The following is a 14,467-nucleotide window of genomic DNA, read 5'->3' as shown; positions in this document are numbered from 1 at the left end:
TGGGTTTCGCATGTATATTTCTACACGTACTTCGTTGTATCACGAGCAACAACTTATCTGGGCCAAAATGCTCTAAAGGACCATTAAGATAAGTAGATTGTCGTGTTTTTTTTTCTTTTGTTTGATAAAGAATATTATGAGATGAGTGAAAATGAAAAGGTATGAACATCTGATTATTTTAAGGGACAGTTGATCACTAGTATTTTTTTCATTGAATTGAAAGACGACCATGATGTAGTCTCAGTGAAACACTCCCGCTGTAATGTGTTAGATAAGCTAGTAGTTCTTTATAATACTAACAAAAAACGTTCACCTGGTCGCTGATGTATTTTTGTTTTGCATATTTTTGTCGATATTTAAATATTAAAAAGTGTGTGGCGTCACGCATACCTAGGCGTTCTCTACCCGTCAACATATATCTTGGTTATCATTAAATGTAAGTGCAACTAGCGAGAACGACACATAGCCCCCCACAGTGATTTAGTTTTCAATATATTAGTCTGCATTGCACAATAGAGAAGTTACTATTGATTGTATAAAATTATTTTTAAGTAACACTTAAATTAAAGTTTGAAATGCAAAAGTCAATGACTATTGTTCAAATGTGTTCTAAACAGATACATTCATTTGTAAGGTGCTCTTGTGTTATCACAGAAATACTGATGGGTGTATACGCCGGGTTCTCCTGCTTGTGCGGTGATAAAACTTCTCAAATTCACTTGTGATATTAGGCTGTAAAAAAATGAAAACGCATGCTTTCAAAAGATCATTAGAAGTAAGCGTATAAATATGAATATATTAAAATGCATGGAATAGAAGGATTTGCCAATCGAAGGTTTAATACTGTGAACAAACGAACGCAGATTGTGAAAAGATATCGCCATAATACGGAAGAGAGAAAAGATATGCTTAAAATAAATAAAAAAAATATCCTGAAAACAATATAATTAAGTGCCTAAATAGAAGAGTTTTAAGTAATAAACCTATGGACAGAGAAAATAATTAGTAACTTTCAAAAAAGGTGAATATATATGCTAAAGTAAGGAAACATCAAATACGTTATACAAATAGAATGGATGCATATAATCCGTCGTAAAAAAATCTTGAAAGTGCATAGTGAAAAGTGGAGCTAGATGAAATAGATTGTATAATGGAAACTGGGAAAATTAAGATTACACGAAAGACATCATTAAACATAAGTATGGATGTGAATACATAAGGAAAGCTATACTTAGTAAAAAAGTGTAAAATAGAAATCGTTAAAAGGATATAATTAAGATAAGTATTGTTAAAATGTACGAAAAAATGAGACGGTGCCAATAGGTTGACAAATATAGCACACATTACAGCAGCTTAAAATGGCCGTTAAATAATAAGAATATGTTGAAATCTATTAGAAAACACAGATAGATAAAATTGATAAAATTCGGTAAAAATACTTGATAAAATAATAATTAAGATTACATGGTAAAATAAAATATATATGGTTAACAACATGACAAAATTTTAAATATAACATTACAACATTTTTGGCAAGTATAAGGCTAGGAAGTTCGCGGAACTTATCACACAACATACTGGCTGCTTTCATAAACCTGGGCTGCAACAGGAGAGTCGGGATGAACTATCTATTTTCACATATGAGCCGGTTTCCTGAGAATCTGGGTTCAACGAGTGACGAGCAGATGCAAAATGTAATGGTGAAATAAAACATCGGTAAAATTACATATTAAAAATGACAAATGCATGGTAAAATAAGCATCGGTTAAAGCACAGGATAAACCATAAATATAGGTGAAATGCTCAATCAAGAATAAAAATATTATATGGTACAAATAAGTAAAGCGAACTGATATAACTAAAGGTAGCATAAAATACGTTCTAATATATGCATACAGAGTTGATCGAGAAAATTGTTGCCCTCCCCCATCCCCCCCCCCAAAAAAGAGGATATGATTACATTTCTGTCTGATGAAAATCAGTTTTATATTTTTATATTGCAGACCATCTACTAGTTTTCCTGTTGGGTACAAATCCCAAGAGCGATAGGGACCGTCTATCATGTCTGAAAGTGACACAATGTTCGACGACTGAGATCAGAGATGCGCTGCTGTACTAGTCATGCTCTCTATCGATCCAAGTTATGGCAACCGGACCGTTGCTAGCACCCTAAAAATGCAAATGCAGTTCAACGCTTGAGGCTTCATCTCAATGAAGTTTCCAGCCGGATTTATGGTATTTGGTGTGGTTTTAAGTGAGGGCCACATCATGCTACCTCACATTTCCGAAGTAAGCTTAAAAGTCCACACCAAAGTGAACCTGAATATGCTGCAAAGGGTTGTGATACCATGGTGCAATCAGGTGTCCGCTGGCAGAGGCTGGGTGGGGCTGCAGGACTCGGAGTTATTCCGCAAGTCCAAAGAAACCCAGGCTTGGCTTCAGAAGGAGTGCTACGACTTTGTGCCGTTCAGTCCCTGGCCATCCTCCTGCTCCGATCTGAAACTGCTGGGCTACTTCGTCTGGTCATACGCCGAGAAAATAACCATCATGACATCCTATAACACGAAAGCCAGCCTGATCACCGCTATCCACCGAGTATTCGCCGGGCACACAGCGGCGCTTGTGGAAAAAGCAGACTCCTAGTTCCGGATATGAATCGAGGTTATGATTGAGGCTGAAATCGGCTTCGTTAAATATTTGTCAAGTCTACTACATAATCAATTTGCTTTAATGAATTTTTCAATAAAGTTTAAAAATAAAACTGCAATGTTCTTTTCTTTTATTAAGATGTATTTGACTCTTATAATGTTAGAGTGTGGAATTAGGAGTGAGATAATTGTAGGATTCATGGAAAGATCCAAGAATTTCTTCAGTGAGCTTGGCAACATGTTTTATGCAGGTTTATTTTTATTTCAAGTTTGGTGAGATCAGACCCAGAAGCTTATTAAAGCAGTGCGGTTCCTCAAGGCGAAATCCATTAATCCCAATCGTATTAGATTGTTGTCAGCAAATAAGCACAAAGAGAGATACACTACACAAAAGATGAACAAATATCACCGATTTCCCTATCAAAAGTCTTACGGACAAAATTAAAATGAAAAAATTACATGAAAGATTCTAGGAAGAAAAAGAAAATGAACAGCGTTAAAGTTTAATAAGACGAGCATTTACTATAATAGATTAAACAATAAAAGTCGCTGAATAAGAAAAAAAAGATTTTTAAAAAAATAAATGCAAATGTAAAACCATAATAAAATAAATATAATAGGTGATGAGAAGAAATGGGACATAACAGTAACATAAACTAATAATGTAGAAAGTTCATTTTCAGTCAATTTTTAGCTGCATCGTAACCCGTTTTTCACATATTTATGCAACAAGCGTTTAGGTTTACTATTTATTTCAGTTTCTGGAAAGATATGTTAACTTGAGATATTTGAATTATAGTGAAAACTATTTAATGAATAGCTATGCAACATAATCCATTGTTCTCCTATTAACAGAAAATTAAAGGAATGTTGTAATTCTAATGTCCAATAATCATTTTGTTCTATTGTTTTTAATATTAGAGACATGTAGAGGACTGTTGAATAACATTTCAGGAAATAATTTTTCCCATTTAAACCCCATCTTCTTACAAATAATATCTAGTAAATAATTATGACTACAAGAATTGTTAAATTGTTATCTTCTAAAATATTACTTTCCTTCCAGTGTTTGCGTAAGGAATAGTACTTTAAAATTCCACAAATAAAATCTACAACATTCTCACATCCGTGCACTCATGTGGATTCGATGATAGCTATAGTATATTTCTCCTAGGCAGTGTGTAATTCCGTTTTGAGGTGTACGTAAATTTAACTTTAAAAAGAGAGAGAAATGTTGTCCTAACATCAATTGTCCTAATATTTAAGAGTAGCTTTGAATTGTTTAAGCTTTGTAGACAAGGATTTTCAGGTATGTAGCTAATCAGAAGTAGATTTAATTGTGAAAACATACATTCAAAAAGCAAATGTCTTTCCCATGTTGAAAGTTATGTGTAAGAATAAAATAAATTAAATGTGACTATAATGTAAATCGATAGGTTTCATTTGTCTTGAAAACTATTTAGCCGATCTGGTTTAAATTTTGCATAACAAAAGCCCATAAAAATATTCGGACATTTCGACCCGGCAGTTACCAAGAAAAATACAGAAAATTGCACAAAATAATAATTACATACTCATCTATTAATAGATTTTACAAAAAGAAAACATACTTCAAAATTTACGCAAAATCATCTATATTTGTTTATAAAAATGAAAAGCAAATTTTATCGGTGGAAGCTGTTGGAGTCATTTTCGGCATTAATACACTTGATGGACCATGGTAGATAAATCACACTTTAATTCAAGCAAAATTTAACGAAGCCATCCCGGCAATGTTACGAATGGCTTTGTAAATTTGAAAGTAAATTAAACGTATCTTTAAAACGTAAATATCGGATGAATGTGCTTCAATTTAGTGCACGGTTCTTTTGTTGACTATTACGTATATGAAAACGCGTTTGTTAATTTTTTTTACACAACATGTCTAGACAAGCACATTTTTGTTCTTTTCTAAATATATTAGTAACAGTTGTAAAACTATGGAAAGCATATACGAATGAGGTTACAAAAGTAAAACTGCATATTTTTATCCCGCCAGAATGGATCAGACGGGATTGCAACATGCATTGTTATGCTGATTGAACTATTCATGAGCTGAAAGTTCTATCTCTCTGTTGTAGATATTGACGGTGTAAGGCGCTAAGAAAGTAACCCTGTAATAGATGTGCGTTTGAAATGAGATGTGTTATTGAATTCCTGGCAAGAATGCATTAAGAATGTTGGTAGCTTTGCAGAAAAAAAAACAATATAAAGGCAGTTCCGTTTTTATAGTTCTTCAACGTTTTGTGTTCTAAAATTAAGATGTTTTAGTTTTGGAACAACATTCGTGTTTTTTTTTAATTATATGCGAATGCTGTATTCTGGCGTGTGTGTGGGGGGTGTAGGTGTGTGTGTGTAGGTAAATGTATAGGTTAAAGAGAGTCCATCTAATGCAACGCTGTAGATGCAGCGACCCTCCAAATATCAAAGAAAATCGACGTTAAGCATTGCGAAAATTTTGTAGGTAAGATCTGGATTTCATGGTCATTAAGGTTAGGTGCTGACTATAGACAGAATCCGATATCGTCCATTTTTGTTTAATGGACCATATCGAATTCTGTGTTTTGATCCGGTCTGAGAGAACTTAGATTGATTACTTATTAAAATTAAAGAAATTAATTTGTCGCATCCTGCCAATACCACATTGAGCTAGTAATGTTTGGGCGTTTTGTTCTACGATATATCAAACTCTTTCAGGTTATTTAATGTCTGATCCAGCAATTTTGGAAAGAAAGATTTTATACTTCAAATGCTTTACATTATCAAATATTTATTCATGGTGTTTTGTTTGGTTGCTTTACTTTACGATGTGTCAACTCTTTTCAGGTTATTTAATGCCGGATCCAGTAATTTTGAAAAAGACTTATATGCTTCAAGTTCATTATATGCTTAAATAATTATTTTGTTTCGTTTGGTTGTTTATAGAAGTAAAAATGCTGTTTTCGTTTCTGAGTTGGCAGAAAATGATGGCGTTTTGCAAAGAGCAAGGATAAACACAATAGCACCAATGCTTTGTCCATTTTGCTCTGCAGCGAACCTGATCTCGTAGCACCAGAAAGTTTTATAAGCTTCAGATTTTACCATGTATTCTAATACCGATTCTTTTTTAAATAATAATAGATATACTAAGAAAAACCATCTATTTCTTCTTTCGTGAAAGTATACATTAATGAAGCTTTCTTTTACTAAATTAAACGAGTATATTTCTCTAGTTATATATTTTATTTAGTTTTTTTCTAGTTATTTATTACAGAATCTAACAACGTTTTGTTTTGTCGTGAAAACAATTCTCAACAAATATTTTTTTTTTTTAAATAAATGAAACAGATGATAGAATTTGAACTCTTTATATATTAAATTGAAATATTTTGGTTGATGAGACAATATCATTACTTTGGAAAGAGTTAATTTTAAACTGGGTCTCAAAACCTAAGAAATAAATTAATATCTCATATTTAAGTCGAATGTTTCAATTATTATACAATGAACATTTGGTTTATCTTTTTTAACTAGTGATATTGGTAATATAAGTATTTGAACGGCATTTCTCATGTTCGGATAGATTACGGCTCAAAATAAGTTTAAATTTAATCTTTACTACATTGCCCTCGAAAAATGTTTGTAACATAACATTTGCAATCAAATGTCAAGTAAAAAAAATCTATTATCGTGATTGTATTTTTTTTAAATTAAAAGCTTCAAATTGCACGAATCGAAAAGAATTTATTATTCAAATAATAAAAACGAAAATAGCTTCCCTATTTACATTTTAGAGCGCTTGTTAAATACCTGTGACAATGAGATATTAATTTATTCCTTAGATTTTGACTAGAAGGCGATCTAGTAAAAAATGTGGTCATTCATTTATACGTTATTATTAGTTACAATTTAAAAGAAAATAAACAAAGCAGTATAGTAAGTTTTATATGTACTTATGTAAAAAAAAAAATACGTTACTTAAAATTTCCGCAAATTTCAATATGATTTACATGAAGAAAAACAACAAAAAACTACTTGACAGCATTTTCGGGCTTCATTAAAGTCAACAGAAAAGGGACGTAACCCAGACTTAAAGATTTTAGTTAAATTTAAGCATTAAGAAAACAATCCTTACTATGTTTACAATGGCTTTCTTATTTTTTAAACAAAAATACCCGATGAATTTCCGTAAATTTTCGTGTACCTTTCATTTTTTGCTTTTAATTAATCGCTTCTTTTTTTAAAAACTAAACACAATAGATTAATTGCACATCTTTTTTAAGCACAAGTATTAATCTAGAAAAATCCCAAGCAATTACGTTTGTTTATGCTCTGAAATATTTAAATGATATTATATAACGATCAGATAATTCACCCCTCAGTCCTAAGGTTTGAAGGATTTAACCATTACTTTTTCATAACTGTCAACATATCGATTTCTAGAACACGCATGCATTGTTATTATATATACATATACATACATACATACATATATATATATATACACGCATATATATGCATATACACACACACACATATATATATATATATATATATATATATATATATATATATATATATATATATATAAATCTATGAACATGTAGAGTTGAGTGTTATTGTCGCACTGATGTTGACATTAAAAGATTAACTTTTCAATGTAAACATTATTAAAATTAATATACTCAGTCATTGCCATCCGAGCGATTAAAGTAAACTAATTGTTTGTTGTTTTTTTTGTTGTTGTTGAAAAATTAAGTTTCATAAATCAATCATTCATGTTTTATTTTTAACATTGGATTATTAATTTTATATATTTTATTAATTTTATTTAACTAGTACGCTCAGTTTTATACATCCATGCAGTGTGTATATTTTCTAGCATTTATGATGAAAAATTCCTATCACACGCACATGTATCTTTCTCTTTCCCTCTCACTCGCTATATATATATATATATATATATATATATATATATATATATATATATATATATATATATTGGTCATCGTGACAACAAAGTGGCAATCAATTATGGTAACATTGAGTATAATTTGTTCATTTGATTGTATGGTTAAACAAAACCACGTTTATATTGAACTTTATGATGGCCGTGTGGGTGTGACCTTTCCGGGTCAGCGGCAACAGATGTGAACCCCCATCGATCCCTAAATAGGGATCGCTTGTCACATACTCGTCGTGTTCGTTCTTCGTAGGGAATTCTTTGCAAGATCTCTTCGGCGCAGTATGACTCGTTGATCGGGTTGTTCGGTGTAGATTTTACCTTCAGGTTGATATGCCGCTGTCACGCGCTGGAAGTGAATAGATTTTCATGCATGCAAAAGAAGACAGACTAAGATTTCTCTATTCTAATTGGTTAATTTATGTTAGATATACAAAATATGATACAAACTTATATACAATCGTTTAGTTGTTCATTTTTAACAAACACTATTGAGTCCCTATTTGATTTAATTACTCTTAGTTTTGGTGGTAGTGATGGACGGGAAGAGAAAGGAGTGGCGATGACTCTTCGATTAGGATTAGATTCGCTCAAAACTCAACTCCAACTAATTGATTTGGGCGCGGGGATTCGCTTATGTACAGAGGTATCGGGGTTGTGTAAATTGCTTTCTATTACGTCAACCCAGCGGGATTCCCGATTCTCTGTAGTCACCTGTGAGTCTGTGAATGCTCGCAGTTGCGGTTCTCACTATCGGGAAAGATTAACCCCGTGATCTCTCGTCTGGCATCAGGAGCGAAATTATATTTCGTTATGTTTCTCAAAACGACATGAAATTGTCGCTTTCACCAAACAATCAAATTTATATGTCGGTTTTATACGAAAATAATAAAATTAATAACTTAACGCTTCCTTTCAGCAGGTCATACAATAATACGTAACAGATAACATAAGCATAGTTGGCCGGCATTCTCCAGAATTTCGGGAGTCTCAATTCCCCCAAAATAGGGAGTCCTACCGTTCCCTGGGACGGTCACGTCACATTGTAGTCAAAGTGAAAGAAGGCTAGTGGACCAGATTTTCACAGGCGGGCAGTTCTAGGAAACAACCATTGTTCGTGAAATATGCGATTAGAGTGTGGGAAATTGTTGATTATAGTTGGTTAGTGAAGTGATTTTTGTGAAAGTTTGGCAAAGAAGGATACTTGCCATGAAAATAAAGATAGGGCAGACACAGGCTCGCAACTTATCTTCTGTGAGAAAGAAGCTGCAGCGAAGGGAAAAGGTTTTGAACTCGATTTGATATCTTTCAAAGCAGGATAAGGCTCTCTGAGCAGCTCTTCTTGAGACGCATTGTCTTTAATACGTGTAGATGATTGCGCCAGCAAAATAGTGTCCCAGCATTTTTCAACGAGTTATTCTCATTTTATTTCTTAGTGACTTTGAGCAATTACTATGAAGCACCGATCAGTTTTTATTTCTTAAAACTTTATAGTCATATAGAAACATATAAATCCACACGCATAAAAATATATTTGCATAGAACGAGAGAGAGAGTGAGAGAGAGAGAGAGTGAGGGAAGAGAATAAAGGAGAGATGAGGTGATATTGAAATGCTGTTTACACCTTGGATGATGTCCTTATGTGTAGCCTGCTAACAGATCTTTATGTTGATGAGAATCTGAGGAAATAAAGGAAAGTAACACATATATGGCTTACATAGACGCGAGGAAAAACATGATTTGAAAAGATATTTAAAAAATACTACGAAAAACATGCAAAAACCCTTAATTCAACGATAAGTAAATGGATAGCCTAGTTCTTCTGAGATAATCTAGATAAAAGGCAATCATCGTATTGAGTGCCATTTCTAGGAGGAAAACTTATCCAAAAAATATGATGTCAGGAGAAAATGTATAAATCCGCTACTAGAGTTTCCGTTTAAATTACGATAGGACATGGACTAATGCAATGTCTCGAATCCCATTATAGGAAATAAAGGAAACACCTTCCATAGTAATGGACTTACGTATACTGGATAATGTACTCACACAAAGATATATATACATATATTTACACACACATATATATACACACACACACGCATATATGTATACACACACACGCATATATATATATATATATATATATATAATATAAAGCTTCAAAGAATATACCAAAAATACATCATACTTATCAAGATAAGGAAGTTTCAGCAATGTGTAGAGGAACAATAAAATATATTAAATAAAGACTGGACAATAAGTGTTACATATAGGTCTATTGGTTCCCCGCAAAAAGGATGGTGGCCCTGCAAATTCACCCTTGTCAGTTGGTCCGTTCGTCTGTCCGAACTTTTCTCAATAACTTCGCCTTGGAATTTTTTTAAATTTTGCATAAACATGATATGAATAAAAACGAACAGAACGGATTTTCCAGGAAAACTTCAGTTGCCCCCTCCTTAAGGGTGCCTTTCGAGTAAAAATAGCTAAAATTGACACTTCTGTGCTTATTAAAAAAAAAACCGATGCGTCAGATTCTTATAAAACTTTCAGAAATGGTCTGATGTCTATATAATCTTGTTTGTCTATACTTCGTGATCACTCTTGGGTGTGCTCCAGGGGTTCTTTTAGGGCTAATAAAACACTCCATTTTTTGAGACTATTTTCCCATATTTGTCGATAATTTTCTGCGTATGTCAATTTAGTAGTTTTCAATGGTGCTGAACTCAAATTTAAATATGTTAAGGGCTTGGGGAGTTTGGGGGCTAAATGTGGGGGCGAATGATGGGCTTAGTTATTTCTTTTTTTGCATGGCGCAGAACTCAAATTTACATATACTAAGGCCTTAAACTGCACCGTTTTTTTATTTTCATCAGGATTTGACGTCCCCCGGGGGCATCTGGGGCTAGGGGGGGGGCAAATGCTGAACTTAGTCATTTCTTTTTTTGGTTTTTATGCCTCGTTCACTGTGCACTCACGGGGGACCATGCATGCTTCACTTGTTATATCATGAAATCAATAAGGTAAACAACTAAGAAAAACTTGTCATTTCAAAGCTAAATTCTTTTCATCAGAAGAGGAAAGGTGTCAGTAAATCACAAATATAAAATGCAGGTAAATACTGGCTTAAAAACATTTGAATTAGAAATGAAAGAAAAAATATGTTTATATAAATATTAAATGCAAAAATGACAAACAGTAAAATATACTTATTGAAAGAAGGAATTAAGCAGACGTTAATATGCAGGAAACAGTTAACAATAACAATAAAACTAATTAGAAATATAAAACTATTAACATATCCTTATTCCGCGGAGTTTCAAAGAATTCTATTCTTGTAATTCTTCTCATTAGAGGACATAAAGATATCAGCAAATTATATTATTTCCAATGCTAGAATTTGCTATTAAAGGCATTAAGTGAAACTGCAATTTATTGTATTTTTAAATACTAAATAAAAAGTGAAAAAAATGTTGAATATGTAAAAAAAACATACGTATAAAAACAATCCGCGCATAATATTTCAGCTTGCATGAAAATTCTCCTAATTAGATCCGAGATGCAAAATAGTCCTTTAGTGAGAATGGAGCCCAAAATAAGTCCATCGTGACGATGTATATAATCCGATTGGAAAGCCTGAAAAACATCTGAAATACTGAAAATTATGTTTTCCGGGCAGTGCAGTGGCACAAAGATATATATATTTTCCTAGATATGATTTTAAAGCAATTCCTACGATAAGTATCGAAAAAAAAACTTGATTCTAAAAATAGTATATTATTCTTATAGATATAAAAAAAATTACAGTTGAATATTTTACGTTACACCGGCCAAATGCGATAATAAAAATCTCAGCAAACCATTTGTTCTTAAAGAAAGAAATGTTTTTATTTAGAGATGTAGCTCAGTGATGGAGCATTCGACTCAATGATTTCGTGTTCAAGCCCATAGATACCCTCCGAATTCTTTACATTTTATTATTATTAATTAGTTCAGTTTTACGATAAAAGAAGAGTTACCATTTAAAACCGCCGCAAATAATTACCACGTTTGCATATTTAAAAAATATACAGTAATCAGATTGACGTTTTGTGAACATTCATCGTATGTATTATTATAAGTCAATCCTCTATTATATATATATATATATATATATATATATATATATATACATGATAGAGGAGTGAGCTATAATAATACATACGCAACTTGCATAAATTAAAAATCTTGTTTAAGCGTGTTATACGACCGGGCAACGCCGAGTGTCCAATTAAAAATAGATAAATAAGTAAATAAATAGATAAATAGAGAAAAATAACAACTCTAACAGGCATTACTATGATAACAATAATTTAATTAAGTACTAAACTATTATGAACTAAATTTAAGCGAGATAAAAACTAAGCCGCTTTCTAACACAACAAAAAGAAATACATTCTAACAAAAAAATCGAACAAAGAAAGATTGAACCTCTTTCTGATTAATTCATGAACAATATCTAATATGTAAAAGTTAGAAGAATTTATCAAACATCCGAAAGAAAATTTTGCAAGTATTGCGCATCTTGGCCGAGACCTCTAGTATCCGAGGTTCGAATTTGTTAGCAAATAACAACATTAATTCCAATAAATACATTGAGTATGTTGCCATGTTTTCCGCAGAAATGTATCACCTCTGACAGTGTTTTATATATAAATTAACCACTACACTCATGTTTCGTAGATCATTGTTTCAATACCTTGACTGAAAAAGAAACCACTAGCTTTTTTTCGTTTTGGCAAGTTGCTAAAATTAATTAATATATGTCCTATAGTTTCTACCAAGCTCTCGATCCGATCGCATCGCCATAGAGATTTATCCAACGAAATTGTAACAAAATCTACGACACGCCTTACTCTACGATAAACTATATATATCCATTCTTAAGATCCTTGTGTAGCGGAAGATTTTCTGAACAGTTGCTTTAGTTTTAGTTCCTCTTAATCAGCTTATGCAAATCTTTAAACATTTAAATGCAATGTAAACAAATACTTTACGGTGTCACTCATGACACCTACATCGCTCTGCATAAATATTGTCTCTCTCAGAGCATCCTCTTTGGCTTTAATCGCAATATGGCTCAGTTTTGTGAACAAAAGTTTACAAACACATTTTCTTGTAAAATAAGCCTTGTCTAGAATATGGGGAATATGTTGGAATCGACGGAAAAATGTACCTGTAGAATATATATATATATATATATATATATAAATTAATTATTGGGAACGAATTAATTTGACTAGAAATTATTCCAGAAATATTCTGTTACTTAAAAGATACATGTATCGTTTTTATTACAAACTGAATTAATGAATGAACTAGTGGAACCTGTAGAAATTCCACAGCAGACTAGTTCACACGTGATATATTGATGTTGGCATTCTGTGGATATTCAGTGTAAATAGAGACGCCCTGATATTATTGTAGCTCTTTTGTTAAAACTCTAAAAGTATTTATCTAAGCTACTAGAGACGCCCGACGTAGCCCGGTCGTAAAATACGCTTAAATATGATAATTTAATCATGCATATTTCGCATATATACTCTATATATAGAGTCAATTTTCTATTGATTCTTATATATTATGAAATTAGGATTTCAAAAATAAAACATATATATCCAAAATTTGGGTGCATCAGCTTGAATCTAAACCAAAACTCACGAAGAATATATATATATATATATATATATATATATATATATATATATATATATATATATATATATATATATATATATATATATATATAACTTGAGCTTCTTCAGAAACCTAAACCAAAACTTATGAAGAATTCGTGATAAAATTATTCGCAACAAATAAATGGCTCGAGTGCCATCAGCTATAATCCAAACCGACACCAAACCTTATGAAGGATTCTTGATAAAATCATTTATTACAAGAAATGGGAGTACATAACAATTAAACGACCCGGATGTAAATGTGACACAGAGAAAATATACACGCAATCGTATTAATATATAGATAATTTATTGTCAATAAGTCCTACAGTCTTTGTTTTGTTATTTAAGCTCAGGCAGTCCTAAGAAGTCCAATCTTCCAGGTTTTATTTTTTCTGTGAGAAAAGTTTAGTTTATTGTTTATCGTTTGACGGGGTTCTTCATGAGTAATGCAGAGAGCCTTGGTCATGCCTCTCTGCAACCACAGTGCACTTCGCTTAGTGGGCGTTTTTTTTTTTAAACACACCTTTCTAACTTTCTGATGAAGAAGTAAATAAATAAATAAAAATATTTTAATTATTTGGATTCTTCGAGCGACTGTTCACATCTTGATTGTTATACTCACAGCGTTTTGACCGACCTAAGCCCAACAATTACTCGTGGCTAGCGTTCATAGTAAAATTTAGTTGAAAAAGTTACATTCTTTTGTGGATTGACGGTGAGATCCTAATTGCTCGTAACATCTAAAATACAATTGCGAATTACTTTCCCCCACTCTATATCTGTGCCGAAATACAAAAACGCGGATTCCATGAACAAAGCTTCTTTCTTATAACTGCACGCCTGTGGAACTCTGTCCCGTCTGCCTGCTTCCCAGCGGACTACAACTTGGATGTGTTCAAGTCCAACGTTAACAAATTCCTAATGAACCGCCCCCTTAAGTAAACACTTCATCAAATCTCCACACTAACGTAATGTACTTGAAATAACCCTTATCCCTGAGTGGCTTCCGGGCCTTGATAAGTGGTGATCACTGTGTAAAAAAAGAACTTAGGGCTTCTATCAAGTCATAACTAAGGGAACGGGCATATGCTTCGCTTTTAATTAAGTAGACTGTCTCG

This window comes from Euprymna scolopes, chromosome 18, assembly GCF_053919585.1.
Source record: "Euprymna scolopes isolate OS-2025 chromosome 18, ASM5391958v1, whole genome shotgun sequence".
Lineage (NCBI taxonomy): Eukaryota > Metazoa > Mollusca > Cephalopoda > Sepiida > Sepiolidae > Euprymna > Euprymna scolopes.
Note: the sequence above shows the minus strand (reverse complement) of the source record.